This window comes from Leptonychotes weddellii, chromosome 2 (assembly GCF_054177405.1).
Source record: "Leptonychotes weddellii isolate Sample4059 chromosome 2, ASM5417740v2, whole genome shotgun sequence".
Lineage (NCBI taxonomy): Eukaryota > Metazoa > Chordata > Mammalia > Carnivora > Phocidae > Leptonychotes > Leptonychotes weddellii.
In genome coordinates, this window is record NC_138370.1 from 46,449,310 (window position 1) to 46,469,339 (window position 20,030).

A 20,030-nucleotide genomic window follows, 5' to 3' on the forward strand; every position below is an offset into this window, starting at 1 on the left:
GAGGGAAGAAGTCGGCTGTCCAATCTGTCAGAATTTGAAGTTGAAGATGTAGGTAAGTTAACTGAAATGAACAGTAGGTCCAAGGTGCAAGCTTGGGGCCCCGCCTCCTTTGGCTCTTCCAGCCAAGGTCTCTTCAGCAAGAGCAATGAGAATTGCAGTCCAATGCCTGTTACTCTCTTATGTCCATACCTCTTGCAGCTTCCAGGGTGAGGAGACCCTGCTGCGGTGAGTGGCTGAGTAAATAACTGCCCAAAACACAGGTGTGGTCTGGAGGTCGAGCTCTTTATACAGGTGTGACTTAGAGCTTTCTCAGAAAAAGGGTAACAAATAGTCACTGCACCAGAAGCAGGAAAGTTTCCTTCCCATCTTCTCTTTCCCCTGGGATCTTGAATGATTAAATGACATTTCCTACTCATGGTTTCATCAAAAATTTAAAAGCAAATAGTCTCTGAGGAAGCACGTGAATTCATGGAGCACACTCAGAATATCATAACCTTGGTGACAACACACAGGGAGCAGCTGTCTGAGAAGGGCCCGATGTGAAACTAAGAGAAGTCTCGCTCTCCTTCCTCTGGATCCTGCTCTTGCTTCTGAATGAGCAGTGAGAAAGTGAAAACATTTCTGGAAACATTATCAAACGCCCTAACCTGAAATGATTGCTTCTATCTTCTGAAAGGGTGAGCATTTCTTCCCAACCCTCCCACAGATACGGGAAATGGGATCTGACATTTACCTCGAAAGGTAAGGATGTGGGGATTAATGGAGGCAGTGTATGTCACCTGGTTAGCCTAATGCCTAGAACTTGATAATCCTCTGATTTAAAAAAAGCCCTAAATTGTGATGGTGAAGACAATGATGCCATCAATTCGAATACCTCAGTTTTCAAAAGTTGGTTCAATGTGGTAAATACTCAGTCAATTTCTCTTTCTCCCAGAAAGTCAACTTTTAACAGACAGGTTTATTTTTCAAAAGCACAAATGTAACCTACACCATTATCTGCCCTGACGCTGCCAGTGTCCTCCTCAGCAAGAGGATGTGTTCAGAGTCCTCAGCCTAACCCGGAGGGGCCTTCAGGGTTGGGCTACTGGGAACCCCTGCAGCCTCACCACCTCCTCCCAACCCCTGGCTCCTACCGCCCCAGATCCGTCAAAATATTTATGGTGGTCCTGCACCCGCTACTGATCCATGCCTTTTGCTCCTTCCGCCCAGAGCCTGCTTTCTCTTCCTCCCTCTGTCCAGTAAACACCTGTCCTCGTTTGTCAGGGCCAATCTCAGGATCTGTTTTTTTTTTTTTTTTCTTTTTTAAGATTTTATTTATTTATTTGACAGAGAGAGACAGCGAGAGCAGGAACACAAGCTGGGGGAGTGGGAGAGAGAGAAGCAGGCTCCCTTGAGCAGGGAGCCCAATGTGGGACTCGATCCCAGGACCCCAGGACCATGACCCCAGCCGAAGGCAGACGCTTAATGGCTGAGCCACTTAGATGCCCCAATCTCAGGATCTGTTGAGAGCTCTCCTTCCCCTCACTCCAGCGGTAGCTCAGCCTCCCTCATGGGCATCGCCTATTTCATAGAAACTCCTATCACATCTCCTATAGCTGGGTGGCCGCATAATTTATCACCCAAATTAGGATACTTTTGCAAATAACACGGAGTTCTTTTAATTAGTATTTCACAACAGCAGATGTAAAGGGGGACTGCTCTGGGCAGTAAGATGTGTGGTCATCCCACCATTAATACTTCATTTCACACATATGTATATCGAATCATTATGTTGTATACCTGAAACCTAATGCTATAGGTCAAATAAATAGCCTACTTTGTTTCCTAATTTATTTAGTTCCTGGCTGACAGGAAGCAGGTTTCTCTCCTTTGGCATCTGAATGCCTTGCCAGGCACCATGTGGGCACATAGTAGATACTCAAAGGAAGTTTGTCAAACACATGCATGATTGACAGATGAATAAATGAACTAATTAAATAGTGCCTAATAGTTTTAGAAGATTTTTTGTTCCAACAATAGCTTTGCAGATAATCCTGCAAAGGCTAATTTCTCCTTAAAATGGCTACTCAAGGGGCGCCTGGGTGGCTCAGTCAGTTAAGCGTCTGCCTTCAGCTCAGGTCATGATCCCAAGGTCCTGGGATTGAGCCCCGTGTCGGGCTCGGTGCTCAGTGGGGAGTCTGCTTCTCCCTCTCCCTCTGCCTGATGCTCCCTCTGCTTGTGCTCTCTCTCTCTCTGTCAAATAAATAAATAAAATCTTTTTTTAGGTCTGTTCAGGTTTTCTATTTCTTCCTGGTTCAGTTTTGGTAGTTGATACATCTCTAGGAATGCATTCATTTCTTCCACATTATCTAATTTGCTGGCATATAGTTGCTCATAATATGTTCTTATAATTAAGCTTCAATTTCCTTAGTGGTTATAGGGCTGTTTACCCCAAAATACAAATGTAGGGATCCGAAGGGGTGCATGCACCCTGATGTTTATAGCAGCAATGTCCACAATAGCCAAACTGTGGAAAGAGCCAAGATGTCCATCGACAGATGAATGGATAAAGAAATGTGGTATATATATACAATGGAATATTATGCAGCCATCAAAAGAAATGAAATCTTGCCATTTGCAACGACATGGATGGAACTGGAGGGTATTATGCTGAGTGAAATAAGTCAATCAGAGAAAGACATGTATCATATGACCTCACTGATATGAGGAATTCTTAATCTCAGGAAACAAACTAGGGGTTGCTGGAGTGGTGGGGGGCAGGAGGGATGGGGTGTCTGGGTGATAAACATTGGGGAGGGTATGTGCTATGGTGAGCGCTGTGAGTTGTGCAAGACTGTTGAATCACAGACCTGTACCTCTGAAACAAATAATACATTATATGTTAAAAAAAAAAAAAAAGAAGAAGATAGCAGGAGGGGAAGAATGAAGGGGGGGAAATCGGAGGGGGAGACGAACCATGAGAGATGATGGACTCTGAAAAACAAACTGAGGGTTCTAGAGGGGAGGGGGGTGGGAGGATGGGTTAGCCTGGTGATGGGTATTAAGGAGGGCACATTCTGCATGGAGCACTGGGTGTTATACGCAAACAATGAATCATGGAACACTACATCAAAAACAAATGATGTCATGTATGGTGATTAACATAACATAATAATAAAAAAAATAGTAAAAAAAATCTTTTTTTAAAAAAAAAAGCTACTCAAGTCTCCAAATATTCTTTTTTTTAGAAGATTTTATTTTTATTATTTGAGAGAGAGAGAGTGAGTGAGCTAGAGAGAGAGCACAAACAGGGGGAGAGGCAGAGGGAGAAGCAGACTCCCCACTGAGCAGAGCGCCCTACCCAGGACTCGATCCCAGGACCCTGGGGATCATGACCTGAGCCGAAGGCAGACGCTTAACTGACTGAGCCACCCAGGCACCCTCAAGTCTCCAAATGTTCTATAGTCAAATACTTGAACTTACGATAAAAGCATAATTCTATACATGTGAATCTATCAGCTGTCATTTAATCAGATAATTGAATCTCACCTGGTGTGGTGGTTAATTTGTCAACCTGACTGGGCCACAAGGAGCCCAGACACTTGGTCAAACGTTATTCTGGGTGTGTCTGTGAGGGTGTTTGTGGGTGAGTCACATTTTGATTCAGTAGACTGAGTAAAGCACATTGCCCCCCCATGTGTGTGGCCTCATCTAATCAGATGATGAAAAAAAGAACAAAAAGGCTGATCCCACGAGTGAGAGGGAAGTCTTCCTTGCCTGACCACCTTCGAGATGGGACACCAATTTTCTCCTGCCTTTGGCCTCGGATGGAAACATGGGCTATTCTTGGGTCTCAAACCTGCGGTTTTCAGTCTAGAACTATATACTATCAGCTTTCCTGGTTCTCAGCTCTTCTGATTCCAACTGGAACTACACCATCAGTTATCCCAGTTCTCAGCTTGCCGACTGCAGATCTTGTGACTTCTCAGCCTCCATAATCATGTGAGCCAGTGCTTTATAATAAATCTCTTTATATGTATATAAGATATCTATTTCTATAAAATAAAAGAGCCAAAGAAAATCTGATTTTGTCAAGTTCAGCCATGAAGTATCACAAAGGTTCCCATAAAAATAATACTTTTAAAGTTAATGTACCGGAGATGTGACCGCTGAAGGAAATTGTATGCGATAAATGTAAAATATATGTGAATGCATCTTGCATATCATTATTACTCCATAGCCGTGTGTTAGACATTGAATTTTGTTTTTCTTTGTTTTCCTTTTTAAAAGAAAGATTCTCCCATGAGCAGTAACGGCTTCCATGATAAATAACCAAATGACAGCTGAAAACTTTGTGCCACGATTAAGGGAGCGACAGGGTAAGGAAAGGAAGAAGCAGAGGTGGTAAGCGGTCAGTGTGATTCTTACTCTCAGAACTCATTGCCCACCTCCCCTCCCTTCTTCAGGAGTTAGCGCTCTCTCATGGTTTGGGGCTGCAAAAGGCTACCAGAGTGACCATTTCACAATTTTGATGAGCCAATTCACTCCAAAAACTGGTTTGCCTAGTTGGTTGGTTTGGTTTTTACTCTGAAATGGTTATTTTAAAATTTTAATTTTTTAAAATTTAATTAAATATGCATTTGAGTATAAAAACTGTGTGTGTGTGTGTGTGTTTGTGTTGGGCAAAGTGTTGGTAGAAGCTTAAGAAGGGGACTATTCCAATTTCTATACTGAGCTGCCCCAGAGATGGGGAGGGATTCTTAACCAGAGTGCAGTTCAGGTGTGAAGCCCTGTGGAGGCTTAACCACAATGAAGAAGCCATAAAGAGTCTAGAAGGCTTTGTTAATTCTCCAAGCCAAAAATGCATTGTTTTCTCCCAAATGCACTTATAGGAACCTACTTTGTGTTTGCCATTATACAGGGTCACTTCAATTCTTTGCCTTCAAATAAATTGACATTTATTCTCATAAACCTATCAAGTGATTTCTTTTTTCTAACTCTGTCTATACTGCATTTCTAACCTCAGTGTCCAGGAATACGGACTTTAAAAATTCTTTGTGCATAGCCAATATTATTTCATCACATAGCCCAGTTGCTATGCTTCTTTTAATGTTCAAAAAATATATAACATCTTCAGCTTTTATTTCTTCATAAATACTTAACCCTCAAAGGTTAAAAATGATAAGGCTTTCCTTATTTCTTCTTAATTCTTACCCCTTGATTCTTGAGGAAAATGTATGTAAAGGCTATTGCTCACAGAGGGTTTTTTTAAAAATGTCTTATTTCCTAGAGCCCACTAATATTTCATAAGATTTGTTCATTTTATTCGCCTTTGGGTACTAAACTATGAACATATCTAACTTTTATTATTTATTTATTTATTTATTTATTTATTTATTTATTTATTTATTTTAAAGATTTTATTTATTTATTTGACAGAGACACAGCGAGAGAGGGAACACAAGCAGGGGGAGTGGGAGAGAGAGAAGCAGGCTTCCCGTGGAGCAGGGAGCCCGATGAGGACCCTGGGATCATGACCTGAGCTGAAGGCAGATGCTTAACGACTGAGCCACCCAGGTGCCCCTGAACATATCTAACTTTTAAAAACTATTTAAAAAAACTTATATTTCACTGCTTTTAGTTAGAATGACTGTGTTTCTGAAAGTTCTCACAATGCTAAAAAATAACAAATCAAGCCACTGAATATCCAGATAATTTCACTGAACTGTATTAAAAGGAATAGAGAAGAAAAAATAAAAAGAAATAAAGAAAAAATCATACGATTTCTTTACTATTGTATAAAACAAAAGCTCCTCTAAGTAGGCAAATGTTCATAAGAAGTTCATTTAAACCAGAAAATGGTAAGGATTCCAATTTGGGTCTTCGTTATTTAATTTGCTTTGGTGGAAAGGCGATTTTCCTCCCTATTGTCTTTGTGACCACGTCTCAGTAACCAGAGACTATTGGACCAATCAATATGGTGGAAACACCAAGTCACCTGTGAACTGATCTCAGTCATTTAGACTGTAAACTCCAAGAGGGAGGGATTATGCCTTGTTCATCTTGCCTGTCCTTTATGACCTGCATGGTGGAATGCTTATAAGAGATGCCCAATATAGGTTTCTGTACCATAATGAAAAGTCTTATTACCTTCTGTTTCTATAATAGCTTATACCACCTGGTAGACATATATTGGGGTGCTTACCAACGATAAAGGGAAAAAAGAGAGAGAGAAGAGGGGGAAAAAAGAGACAGGGTGGGGGCAGATCACTCAGATGAACTATATCCCTTGTTTCTGACTCTGAGTTCCCCACCTGGGCTGGGTCAGATGCTCGGCCTCCCAACAGAGGGTAAGACCCCAGAAAGGCTATCATTCCTTGACCGGAGAGATGTGTGCTCATGCACAGAGCCTGGGTAGCAACAGAACAGCAGTATATGACGCGATATGCCTCTGATAGAATCAGCGGCCTCATGTAGGTACTAAAGCCAGCAGTAACAAGGCTCCCCGGATGCAGCCATCAATTGAAGGAGCTGGAGAACAGTTCTTCCCCTTGGCGTATCCAAATCCTCTGAAAGAGAGAATCCATGATGGGTGGATGGTTTCTTCTTGCTTCCTGCAGGTTGTTTCGTTGCTATCTGATGTTGGGAGAAGAATTCAACGGATGAAAATGGACTGTTCACTCTTATTTATACAGCATTTTCCCCTCCGGTGAGAAGAAAACTGCTACTCGCATCCAAACATATCTCATTCCAATAGGGAGTTTATAGCATTTGCTTCCCACCAAAGCAAAACCCTCAATACACGTGAAGTCTGAGATCTTGCCAATTTAATGGATCCCTAATAATTTTTAAATAGCATATATTATTTTAATGCTCTACACAGTTGGAAGGCTACTGAGGGCTAAATTGGCAGAGTCTCTATTTTCTTTTGAAAAACGAATTCGTAAAAATGAAGTGTTCTACATTATTTCATATCATTATTTCGGCAATTTTATTTTTACAGCAAAGCTCTGAGTCTATTATATTGTCTGAATTCTAAAAAGATTCAACTGATTACAGAAAATTTTATTTAAAAATTTGCTTTGCCATTTTTTTCCCTCTGGCTAATTCTTGAGTTTTGTTATACTTACTATTTAAAGGACCTAATTTATTTTTCATGGCCCATCACCAGTATCCAAGATAATATCCAATTTCTTAATTCTGAACTCTGCCTTGAGTGACTTCCAAGATAAATGAAATGAAAATACGTCAGGGCAGTCTTTGTTTATACACGGTGGCAAAATTAAGTTACATGGATCACTGCACGGGGGGCACTTGCTAGTTTCTAACTATGCATGCTGTCAGGCAGAAGGCTTCTACTACCTTCACTTCAGATAAAACAGGACTTTTTGAGCACCTCCTCTGAGCAAAACACAGTGCTGAAAATACAAAATTGGATCAGGCTCAGTCCCTGAATGGATGGTCTTCGCTGGAATAGGTTCTTTAACTGTGATGTCACTGTGCACCCACTGTGTCTGTAGAAGCAAGATGTTTCATTCTCTCACTGGGTTTCAAAACGTGGATGAGTTCACTTACAAGCCATTCTTTGTGTCATTAATGTGCTTGCCTCTCCATCATCAAGGTTTCATCCTGATGCCTGTCAATTGCAAAACGGGAGATTAACCACATGCTTCAAAAGACCGTCTGAATCACCATCTCCTCCTTCTGGATTGGGAGAAAATGTCTGTGGTAGAGAGACTAGGTGGCATAAGACAGTCGTCCCTGTCTGGTTGGAGCCATTTCTGAGAATGGCGCTCCTTGCAGAGCCAGGAGGTGCTTTTTGTTCATTTCCCGTACACATCACGTGTTGTCTAATACTCAGCCATGGCCTTGGCACACAGTAAACATCCAGTAAAAGTTTTCATCAGTGGATGAATAAATGGGTGGATTTTGTGGACCTATGTGGACTAAAATATGTAGGAAGCCAATGTTTGACTTAATACCCTAGACATCATTGTAACTGATATTTTTCAATAATTCCATTTTTGCAAAGCCTTGTTTCCATTTGGGTTCAATTACTTAGGGAAAAATCTCCTCACTTCCCACCCTCTTATAATTAAAAAGCATGTTCTGTTAAGACTCTTTCAAAATGTTTTCCTCCGCCAACTCCCAAAGCTTGCTGGTTTGGCTGACCCAGCGCAACTCAACATCCGTGGAATATAAGAACACACGTAGCTTTTAGGATTCAGGTGAAATGGAATTGGGAGCACGTTAAGTTAGCCTCGAGATACTAAACCTCAGAGGACCATTTTAACATGAGTGTTTTAATACTGATAGTCAGCCCCAGCCAGGAGGCTATACAAGTCACAGACAAATGTCCAACTTATCATCTTTCCTAAATTGTTGGCAAAATTCTCCCAAAACAATCCAAGCCAAAAAATCTGGCCTTGGGTGACCAGCAATTTTTGTCAACAAATGCAGTCTTTCCCACTCTCCCCACATTCACATGAACCCAAATGGCAACAGCATGTCAAGAATTGACTGTGCATTTTCTTGCTGTCTCTTGGGTGGGTTCATTCACTTTGAATCTAGTGCATCGAGTAGTCACTTGGGTTAAATTCTGGTGACTCTGTTTACATAATATAGAAGATGTCTAGATTCTAGACCAATGCCAAAAAAACCTAGGCTTTTTTTTTTTTTTAAGATTTTATTTATTTGTCAGAGAGAGAGAGAGAGCTTAAGCAAGGGGAACGGCAGGCAGAGAGAGAAGCAGGCTTCCAGCTGAGCAGGGAGGCCGATGTGGGGTTTGATCCCAGGACCCTGGGATCATTACCCGAGCCGAAGGCCGACGCTTAACCAACTGAGCCATCCAGGCATCCCAAGACCTAGATTTTTTTTTTTAATTTTCATTGTTATGTTAATCACCATACATTACATCATTAGTTTTTTTTTAATTTTTTATTGTTATGTTAATCCCCATACATTACATCATTAGTTTTTGATGTAGTGTTCCATGATTCATTGTTTTTGCATAACACCCAGTGCTCCATGCAGAACGTGCCCTCTTTAATACCCATCACCAGGCTAACCCATCCCCAACCCCCTCTAGAACGCTCAGTTTGTTTTTCAGAGTCCATCGTCTCTCATGATTCGTCTCCCCCTCCGATTTCCCCCCCTTCATTCTTCCCCTCCTGCTATCTTCTTCTTCTTTTTTTAATTTTTCTTAACATATATTGCATTATTTGTTTCAGAGGTACAGATCTGTGATTCAACAGTCTTGCACAGTTCACAGCGCTCACCATAGCACACACCCTCCCCAGTGTCTATCACCCAGCCACCCCATCCCTCCCACCCCACCCCCCACTCCAGCAACCCTCAGTTTGTTTCCTGAGATTAAGAATTCCTCATATCAGTGAGGCCAAGACCTAGATTTTTTAAAAAAATTTTTAGTACCATAGGAAAAATACCTTTTGTCAGTATTAACTAACATTCAAACAAGGGAGAATAGAGGAAATTAACATGATAAATTATAATTAAGAAAAATACATTTTCTTTAAAAAATATTGCTTTAATTCATTGTATATTCCAAGAGAAACATTTTGTTAATCCAAATGATCTGGAGAATTCCCAGCTTCCTACTTTTCATATATAGATACCACATCCCCTGTTGTAGTAATATTAGGTCTGAATTTGGACAAGGGGCAGAAGAACTCATAGCTGAACATTCAGAAACTAGGGAAACTAATTTACAGCCAAGTTTATTTTTTTTCCTGTGGCTATTCATGGGTAAGGTGGCTATATCAAGTTTTCTGAGTCAAATGGAATATTGGCATATTTTTCTTCAAATGAAGTAAATGAATGTAACATATACTTTATAATGTAAGTATAAAGTTTTACATTTTAAATCTATTGGAGTCTTCAAATTGATTTTCAGCTGAATAATCAACTACATTTTTTGTAGTTTGGGGTATTAACTCCATTGTTTTGTCAAATACTACAAGGCTGAATGCTAAAATTTCATTATTAGACCATCCACTTGTTTCAAGTACTTGAAAAAGAGACTGAATTAAGCATTTGGACTCTTTAAGTTTGTGTCAAATATTTGTCAGGCCTGAATTACTAGTTTTTCCATTCTTCCTAAGTGACTATCTTGTACCAAACCCAGCATTGCCTTCTGATTGGAGTCTTGGTCTCTTCTAACACCAACCAACACTGTGTTTGTTCCAAAGCTCTGTATAAGGTTCTAGTCCTCATTTTCCTGTCTGTGTTTCCCCACCTGGGAGGTCATGGAAAAATGTGGTCAACACTAAAGAAAGGACGTGGAGGTTTTCACTCTCTGTAGACTGAACGATTGTTTGTTGGGAATTGTTCACTTGGATTCCTATAAGAGGATGGAATGGAACATATCCCAGCTGACGCCATTCAAGGTTAGAAAATACATCATGGTTAACTTGACAAATGACTCCGAACCCAGCACTGCTGCTTGGGAATTTCCCCTTTGAGTACATTGCTTCGGACAAGTTCATGTACCAAATAAAAAAGAAACTTGTTCCATTCGACCACAAGTGTAAGCACTCCGAATTTTTACAAGATTTTTATCCTCCTTCTTTTCCTTCCTCTTCTTTTTTAGCCTGTCTTTCCCACCCCTCCCCCCTTTTTTAACTTCAGATTGGCCATTTTATCCTTAAATGTTGTTTAAATCAAGGGAAAATGGGCCTGGCTAGTGACAAGTTTCCCTGATTTCTAACTTTCCTCCCTGTTCAAAAGCAGGTTAGGGGAAAAAATGACACTCCTTTCACACATGGGAAGACAGATCATTTGCCCCACGCATAAAAAGGTAAGGTCAGGACGTGTGCATTGTGTATGCACAGACACACACACACACACACACACACACACATAAACTATGGTAAGATATAACATTTACCATTTCCATGTTCGTGAGTGTGAAGTTCAGTGACATTAAGAACATCCAGATTGTTGTGCAACCATCATCACCGTCCCTCTCCAGAACATTTTCTCCTTCCCAAACTGAAGCTCTGTGCCCATGAAACAAGAATTGCCCATTCTCTTCTCCCTCTAGCCCCTGGTAACCACTATTGGGCTTTTAGTCTCTATGAATTTCACTATGTAAGTACGTCATATAAATGGAATTGTACACTATTTGTCTTTTGTCTCTGGCGTATTTCATTCAGCATGTTTTCAAGGTTCATCCATGTCGTAGCATGTATCTGAATTCCGTTCCTTTCTAAAACTGAATAATATCCCAGTGTATATGCATATATTTTGCTCGTCCATCCCTCTGTGGATGGACAATGGGATGCAAGTACAGGATGAGCAGAACCTGTGAATCAAACACTCCAGGTAGTGGAGGGAGAACTTTCACACATGCCTTAGCTACTACAAGAGGATGATTACTTTTTGAGCACACATTTATGCCTGTAACACTACAAAGGGCAAGGTCTCATAGATAAAACCTGGGTTAAAAGTGGAGTAATGAAAGAATATCGAGTAACAGGTGTCAAGGCGATTCAGGGTCCAGAGTGCAAGGCTTGCTGGCCCCCACTGGGAGGACAGACACCTCAACTGGGAGGTGGATGGGGAGACTGTGTGCAGGCCAGGTCCCAAGGATCATGATGCTTTTAATGTTACCCAATGTTTTGTTTCTCTGTGAAAACCAGAGACAAACTCACCTCAAAAGTAATATATATATATATATCTTCATAACAACAACGAAACATAAGGAATTGGCTCACTCCCCTGAGTCTTCTGAAACATGAGAAAATGTTTTAAAATGTCATTATCAGCATCCTAAAAAAACCCAGCATTTGTGTGTCTTTGTGTCTTCAGAATTCGCTGCATTTTTCTACAAGAGTTCTTGTCTTTATTCCTCTGTTGGTATACTGGTCATGGCCTGGACTTAGTGGTGAGCCCCCTCTGCCCTCTACCCCTTCCTCGGCAGGAGGCTTTCCTAAGAAACACAGGTAATGGCAGAGCTCAGGATATCCTGACCTTCAGCACATTGAATGCTAGTTTTGGTGAGAAGGAAATGAATGCATCAGTTCCTAGTTCTCTTCTCTGCCTCCCTGGCCTCTGTTGTAGAGATGGAGAAAAGAGTCTCCCTGAGCCCCCTTTACAGCTCCTCTGAGACGCAGGGTTAACTGTTGACCAGAAAGCAGCAAGACCAACATCCAGGCTAAGAACCTTGAGGCTGAGAGCCCCTGGGAGACAGGGACCCCGACACCTGCTCTGCCCCTCGCCTCCACACTGATGAAGCCCGGAGAAGGGAACTGATCTTCCAGGACCCTAAATAAAAATCTTTCACTTGTCTTTGGAGCAGTACAACGTTTTCTACTCTCGTGACTTTTCCCTTAACCTTTATAAGTACTCTAATTCCTACCTAACTTTGTACATATTGCTAGCTATTCGACATACATACCTTTGAGTTGCCAATGCTGGAAATACAGTGTTTCCACCTGTGATCTCTGTGGTTTTCAGTAAGAATTTACAACTGGGTGGACATTACATAACACAAAAAGGTTGTTTTTTAATATAACGAAGCAACACAAAATGTTAGAGCAATATTTGTATGTATATGTGTGCACAAGTGTGTGTTCTAGGTGATGGCAAACAACCAAATGAAACTCTGCAACTGGACAAGGTAGCTTCCCGGGAGAAAACTCAAAATGTGGTATAAATTTTTGGGGACCAAATCAGACCTTCAGCTTCGTCAAGACCAAATCAGCTCACATAATTATCTACAACTGAATGTAAATGTATACTTTTGGATGTTCCCTATTCATTCATGTGAATTTCTTTACCATATAGGTTCAAATTCAGTGTATATTGTGAGTCAAGGTTGTGAAGTTTTCATAAGAATACTCTACTTCAGATCAAGTTCCCTACCCATAGAATTATAGAATCCTGGGGGTGAAAATAACTTAAAGTCACTTTGTTCAATGATCAGAGACTTGAGTCTCTCAGCAATATTCATCCAATATGATTGCACAAAGCTTGAATGTCTCAAATGACAGAGGACTCAGCATCTCCCAAACCATCCCATCCATTTTTTGAAGAGCTCTATCAGAAAGTACATCCCTCTTCTCTCCATTTTTTTAAACTTAAATCCGTTTTCATGGTCTTCCCCCTTAATCACAGGTGTCTACCTCCCGTGTCCCTGGGAGAACCTTCTTGACAACCTTCAGAGTATTTGAGGAGTATTTGAGTATTCGAGTTAGTATGTACTCTCAAGTCTTCTCTTATCCACATGGATCCTGTTTCTTTGATCATGCCTAATGTGGCATGATTTTGTGTCCCCTCACCAACCTGGCTGAGTGTATCTCCTGTGACTTATCACATTTTGGGGCTTATATTCCTCCCCAAGTGTGGTATCCACAGTCAGACACAGTGCGCTGGGTTTGGTAATTTTCTGTCAATAATTTAGCACACTTTGATGGTTTTTTTCACTTATGACAGATTGCTTTTCTTGACATGAGCCCTCATCATGCACTCCAGTTCGCTTTGAAGGCTTACATTGGTCACCGGCTGTGAAAACTTCCAGGCTCAGTTTCAGGGAACAGTTTAATGATGGGCCTGAGTAAGGCCATAGGGATCATTGCTCCTTTGCCAAGTTCAGTGGTTCCCAACTGGGGGCCCACACACCCCAGGTGGCCAATTGTCAGGGGATTTCCTATTAAAAGATTGCCAATCATGATATTGCTTCGATGTTGGAACCTTGGTGCACTTGTCATCTGCCTTCTCATTAGGTAAGTGTTATTTATTTCCCTCTGGAAGGTTTACAACAAGTATATGTTCTGTGACAAGTGTAATGTGTTTATGAGCATGTGCATAATAAATTATTGGGAATGCTGTGTTTTTAATACACTCTTAATATATAAAATTTGACTCCTGTCAGCCATGGGCTCTGTTAAAAATATTTAGGAGTTGGCTTACAAGGTGGTCTGCCAAAGTCTTCACTGATGTTCTACTGGCCTCACTGTGGAACTGCTGAAGACCTAGGATTGTGGGAGGCCCCCAGAAGATGATGTGAGCCTACGGAACATTTAAGGTGGCATTTCATTCATCTGTGGAGAGGCAGGTGTGAGACTTGCTCATGTTGCTTGCAACAAGCTCAAGGAGCCAAGACTATTACTAAGAATAATAAGAAACCAGTACACGACACTGAATTTCAATCTCCAACCCAAGGGTTAAAGATTTGGGCGTTAAGCATTTATTTTATCAAGGGGACCCTGCTCTTCAACACATTTGCTTGTTAGTGCCCTCCAATTAGGGAGGATAGAGCTGATATTGTAACTGGTTGCCCCTGCACAACAGATGTGTCACCTCTATCAGTCTGTCCCCACACCGGAGCCCTCCCTGATGCTGGCCAGGAAGGATCCCCCGAACTCCTTTGGACCTGACCGCTCACCCCAGGGAATGGCCTGATCCCAAAATACATGAGAGACATCCAGCACCAAGCACACTCAGGTGACACCCTCTTGAGTGAGAAAGTCTGTGAAAATGCCACTTAAAGTAATCGAGTTGTGAATGAAGCTATAAATCAATCCTTACACATGCAAAGTGACCTAGAAAATTTGCCTTGATGGTCTACAGTAAAGGAAACAAAATTGAATAAATACAGGTGTGTTCTCCTGCCAGGTGGCGGACATTCAAGTATTCAGTATTTCATGCCTAGGCCGCTGCACTGAGCTCCTGGTAGTCTCTTTGCTTTGTCTCTAATCGCCTCCACTCTGGCCCATCCTATGCCATGTGGCCAGTTAGCACTGTTACTGTCCCTCCTTATTACTGTAGAAAAGTTTCTTGGGCATTCCAGGCCCTCCAGAGACCGGTTCCAACCTCCCACAGGTTTCCTAAATAAACCGTGGTCTTTTCAAGCAAGCTGGTCTTTTGTGGGTTTGCAAACACGTCGTCACATTCCTGTCTCCACACCTGAATGCATACTTAGAAATTCTCTCCCCTCTCTTGGTCCAGGTTCTCCCTTCCTTTCAAAGTCCGGCTGCTTTTTCAGATTTCACAGTCCCTAGTGCTCGCTTCTCACCTGTAAGGGGCACATCAACAATATTTAGTGTTTCTTGTATTTGGCTGGCACTCGGCATGCTCTGCCTTATATCTGGTGAGAGACAATTCCCCCCGGGTCTGTCATGTTTCTGAACATCTTGCAAGCACAGACACTCACCACCTTTGTTCTGGATGGACTGTAAATACAGGATGTTATTATATAGCAAATAGCCTTGGAATATAGAAGGCAGTGCTTCCTTCTGGAGAAAAGAGCAGGCATGCTTACTGCCCATTATAAAAGACTCTGCTTCCTTAAGCTCAGGGTTCCTCTCTGGGGCCTGGGGAACTTGCATGAGTAAAGGTTGATGCTCTGATTATTGCTATAATAAAGTCCTTTATCTCTGACCCTGGAGCCTTATGTCAGCACCCATGACACTGTAGGAGTATGGCTTGTTAGCTTACAAGTAGGGGAAAATCTCAGACCCTTCACAGTTCTTGATGCAGCATCTTTCTATGGAAACTTTATCTGTGGAAACAGTACCTCCCCTAAATGAGAAAGTCAAGATCAGAAAGTGGAATCCTATCCTATATTTCCTAACACATCTGGTATTTTCCCATATACATTCAAAGTACCCAGTAAGTTTTATTGTTGGTGACATAAATGACATTGATAATAAGGTACAATAATCATAGCACCAAAATCCCTAGTTTGACTCAGATTCAACCAGACTCATCTTTTCTGCTCTGTAAGGTCTCTGGCTTTCTAGCAGTAGGGTCTTTTTCTAAATGCAGTGTGCAAAAGAGGGTGGGGAAGGAGAGGGGGGTGCATAGGCAATAAGATGAGGGGAATATGTTCAAGAAGCAAGCTGTAGTAGAGACTCTTCATAGCCTTCAAATATTACCTATCCCTACCTTCCCTTGTAAAAATATTCCAATTTTTTTTCAGCTGAGAGACATTATGGCTAATTAAAACACTACATTTCTCAGCCTGCCTTCAAGCCAGAGGTGACCATATCACTGGGTTCTAGCCAATGAGATATAAATGGAAGGAGAGAGGAGATTTTATCACTTTAAAAAATATTTCAGAGTTACTCCAAAAACGCTTTGTAAACCTGAGTGCCACTAAAGACTGCCCAGAGCCCGGCTGGGCCTAGCTTCTTCCATCCTCGGCATCCCTCCCCTTGTACCCCGGTCAGATGTTCAGCCATGATTTAAATCCTTAGGGCCAATCTCAAGCTAAGGCAAGAGTTGTCCCAGCCCTACCCTCTTCAGCTGAGATCTCAGCTTCAAATGACCACTGCTGCTCATCAGTCTGCTTTATGGAAGTGGGTGATCGTTAATCAACACTGTGTAATGTGGAGAAGGTAGTGTGGTGGAGCAATACTGAGAGGTTAGAGTTCTAGGTTCTAAGTTCCAGTTCTCTCGTTTACTCGTTCTGATACCTTCAGGGACGGATGGGTGTTTTGGTCTCAGTGTCCCCGCCTGATAGAAAAGGAATGATATTTAGGGTTTGACTGTCTCCCTGGGTTTCCCCAAGGTTTCCTGAAACAATGTATGAGAAAGAGAGCCTTGTAAACTAGAAGCTTTGTAGACTCATTATGTCTCAGCTCATGAAGATAGGAATTCCTGACATTTAGAAATCCACTGGAAAAGGAAGGAAAACATAGGGGATAATCTTACTGGACAGACATGAATTTTAGAAGGATATCAGTCCTTATAATCAATAACTTCTTGGATGTCTATCAATCCAAACCTATTGGGATCTTACAAGAGTTAGCTCAGAGTAACAACAGTTGCCCTTTGAACAAAGTGGGGGTTAGGGGGCACTGACCCCGTGCACAGTCAAAAATCCACATATAACTTTTGACTCCTCCAAAACTTAACTATGCTAGTAGTTTATTGTTGACCAGAAGCCTTACCAATAACATAAACAGATGGATAACACATATTTTGTATGTTACATTTATGTATCATATTCTTACAATAAAGTAAGCTAGAAAAAGGAAAATATTAAGAAAATCATGAAGAGGAAATACATTTACAGTACTGTACTGTATTTATTGATACTTTAGTTTTCCATTATTTGTTTATAAGATTTGTTTACAATCATCTATCAATACCTCCATGAAAATTATCTACATGACACAAAACACTGTAGATGTTATACATATTATTAACCCTTGACATCAAAAATGAAAAGAAAACATGAAAAAAATGCATATTTATTTACAGGTATAACAATTCAACACGAAGCAGCGGTATAATTGTTTTATCGCAGCCTAGTGTAATTGATATGATTACTTCTCTGTAGCCTCGCTTACATGCTAGTGAATGAATCATTATAAAATTTTTCTGGCATACAGCATTATAGTCATAGTCATAATATGATTTGGGAAACTTTGTTACATTTTTTTTAAAAACCACTTACCTGTGATGATAGGCTGATAAGCAGTTTCTCTACTTATGAGAGAGAGGAGTGTACTGGACGGTCATGTAATTCTTTGAAAGCACAGCTATAAAACTAAGAAAACTAACACATTATTAATTTTATACTAAATATCACTCACCTAATGCCTATGAAAGGAGAGGCTGTCCCCTTCCATACAAGTCTTGCACACAATGTTGGACATGTTGAAAACTTAGGTGATGTTGGTGAGGAAAAATGTCTCATGTAGTTCTTGCTGAACAGTTACCAGATTTTCACAGAAATTCCTTCATCCACCTGCACCACAGATGAGTTTATTAACTGTACAGCATGATGATTATTTACTAGTCATTAAGTGGGAAGGGATGATCATAAAAGTCTTCATCCTCATTGTCTTCACATTGAGTAGGCTGAGGAGGAGGATGGGGATGGGGAGGGGGATGGAGGAGGGGTAGGAGGGGGAGGGGAGGAGGGGGAGGGGTTGGTCTTGCTGGCCCAGGGACGGCAGAGGCAGAAGAGGTGGAGGAGGTGCAAGGGGAGGTAGGAAAGGCAGGCACACTCAGCGTAACTTTGCCCAAATACATCATAATTTCTGTTTGACTTTTATGCTTTTCCATTCCTCTAAAATTATTTGTACATGGTATGCATCCTTCCTCCACCATTTGCTTTAGTTTCAGTGCCTATATCATAGAAAGATCCATATTATAAAAGAAGTCAAGAGCAGTCTTGAATAATCGGAACCCTCTGACAGATTGTCTAATGCCACTTTGTTTTCTGGTTCTACTCTTCTCTGTTTTCTTCCTCATCATCCAGCATTGGTTCAGAAGCACTCATTTCCATTAGGTCATCCTCTGTTTGTTCCTCCAGTGTGGTGCCTATTAGCTCTTGAATCTCTCCAGGACCCATGTCTTGAATTCCTTCATGCCCCACCTTTTCTGACATATCCACAATCTTTTTCATGATCTCTTTGATTGACTATGTCATAAATGTGGTGAAATCATGCACAGCATGTAGACACAATTCCTTCAGCAGGAATTTATTGTTTCAGGCTTGATGGCTTTCGTGACCTATAACAATGATGGCATCCATCAAAAAAAATGAAATCTTGCCATTTGCAATGACGTGGATGGAACTAGAGGGTATTATGCTGAGTGAAATAAGTCAGTCAGAGAAAGACAATTATCATATCTCACTGACATGAGAAATTTGAGAAACAAGACAGAGGATCATAGGGGAAGGGAGGGAAAAATGAAACAAGATGAAACCAGAGAGGGAGACAAACCATAAGAGACTCTTAATCTCAGGAGACAAACAGAGGGTTGCTGGGAGTGGGGGGGGATGGGAGGGATGGGGTGACTGGGTGATGGACATTGGGGAGGGTATGTGCTATGGTGAGCGCTGTGAATTGTGCAAGACTGTTGAATCTCAGATCTGTACCCTTGAAACAATTAACACATTATATGGTTGGTTTTTTTAAATTTTTTTTTTAAGATTTTATTTATTTGACAGAGAGAGACACAGCGAGAGGAGGAGAGACACAAGCAGGGGGAGTGGAGAGGGAACACAAGCAGGGGGAGTGGAGAGGGAGAAGCAGGCTTCCCGCTGAGCAGAGAGCCCAATGCGGGGCTTGATCCCAGGATCCTGGGATCATGACCTGAGCTGAAGGCGGACGCTCAACGACTGAGCCACCCAGGCGCTCCAACACATTATATGTTAATTAAAAAAAACAAAAAAACCAATGATGGCATGTTCAATGGCGTAGTGTTCCCAGACTTTGATGATGTTCTCTCTATCAGGGTTCTCTTCCATTGTATTGGCAATCCTTTACACAGAATGTCATGCATAATGAACCTTAAAGGTCCTTATAACTCCGCGCTCTAGAAGCTGGATTAGAGACATTGTGTTTGGGGGCAAGTAGACCACTGCAATATCTTCGGTGTTGAACTAAAGCCAGGAACATTTCCTGCATCAAAAGAGCTTTAAAAGGCAGTGCCTGACTGGTAAGGTACTTCCTGACTTCAGTGACAAAGTACTGATGGAACCAATCCAGAAAGAAGGTTCTTGTTGTCTAGGCCTTCTTATTGTCCAGCCACAAGACTGGCAGCTGGTGTTTACCTTTCTCTCCAAGACTCAGGGGTTAACCACTTTATAGACAAGTGCAGTCCTCATTATAAACCCAACATGGCATAAAACAGAATTAGCCTATCTCTTCCTGCCTTAAATCCTGGTGCTCGTTTCTCTTCCTTATTAATAAACGTTCTTAGAAGCTTTTTTTTTTTTTTTTTTTTCCCAGAACAGGGCACTTTGTCTGTGTTGAAAACCTGTTCCGACCAGATATCGTTTCTCCTCAGTGATTTCCTTAATGGCGTCTGGGAGTGTCTGTGGCCCCTTGGTCAGCAGAAGCTGCTTCTCCTGTTATCTTGACAATTTTTAAGCCACACTACTTTCTGAAATTATCAAACCATCCTTTGCTGACATTAAATTCTTCAGGTTTAGATCCTTCACCTTCCTTTTGCTTTAAGTTGCCATATAATGACTTGACTTTTCTTAAGTCATATTCCAGTCTAGCAGTACGCCTTATTTATCGCAATCCTGTACCCACATAAAAGTCACATTTTCTACAGGAGAT

General features: G+C 41.4%; 1 long non-coding RNA gene across 1 annotated transcript in view; it reads left to right on the forward strand.

Annotated features, from left to right (window-relative positions):
• LOC145719461 (uncharacterized) overlaps positions 1–5,267 on the forward strand; it is a 171,725-nt gene extending 166,458 nt beyond the window's left edge. Inside the window, exons 2-3 of the long non-coding RNA XR_014142398.1 lie at positions 2,761–3,981; positions 4,270–5,267. This is a non-coding gene — a long non-coding RNA (uncharacterized LOC145719461). The remainder of the gene's footprint in view (positions 1–2,760; positions 3,982–4,269) is intronic.
• Positions 5,268–20,030: the final 14,763 nt, after the last annotated feature.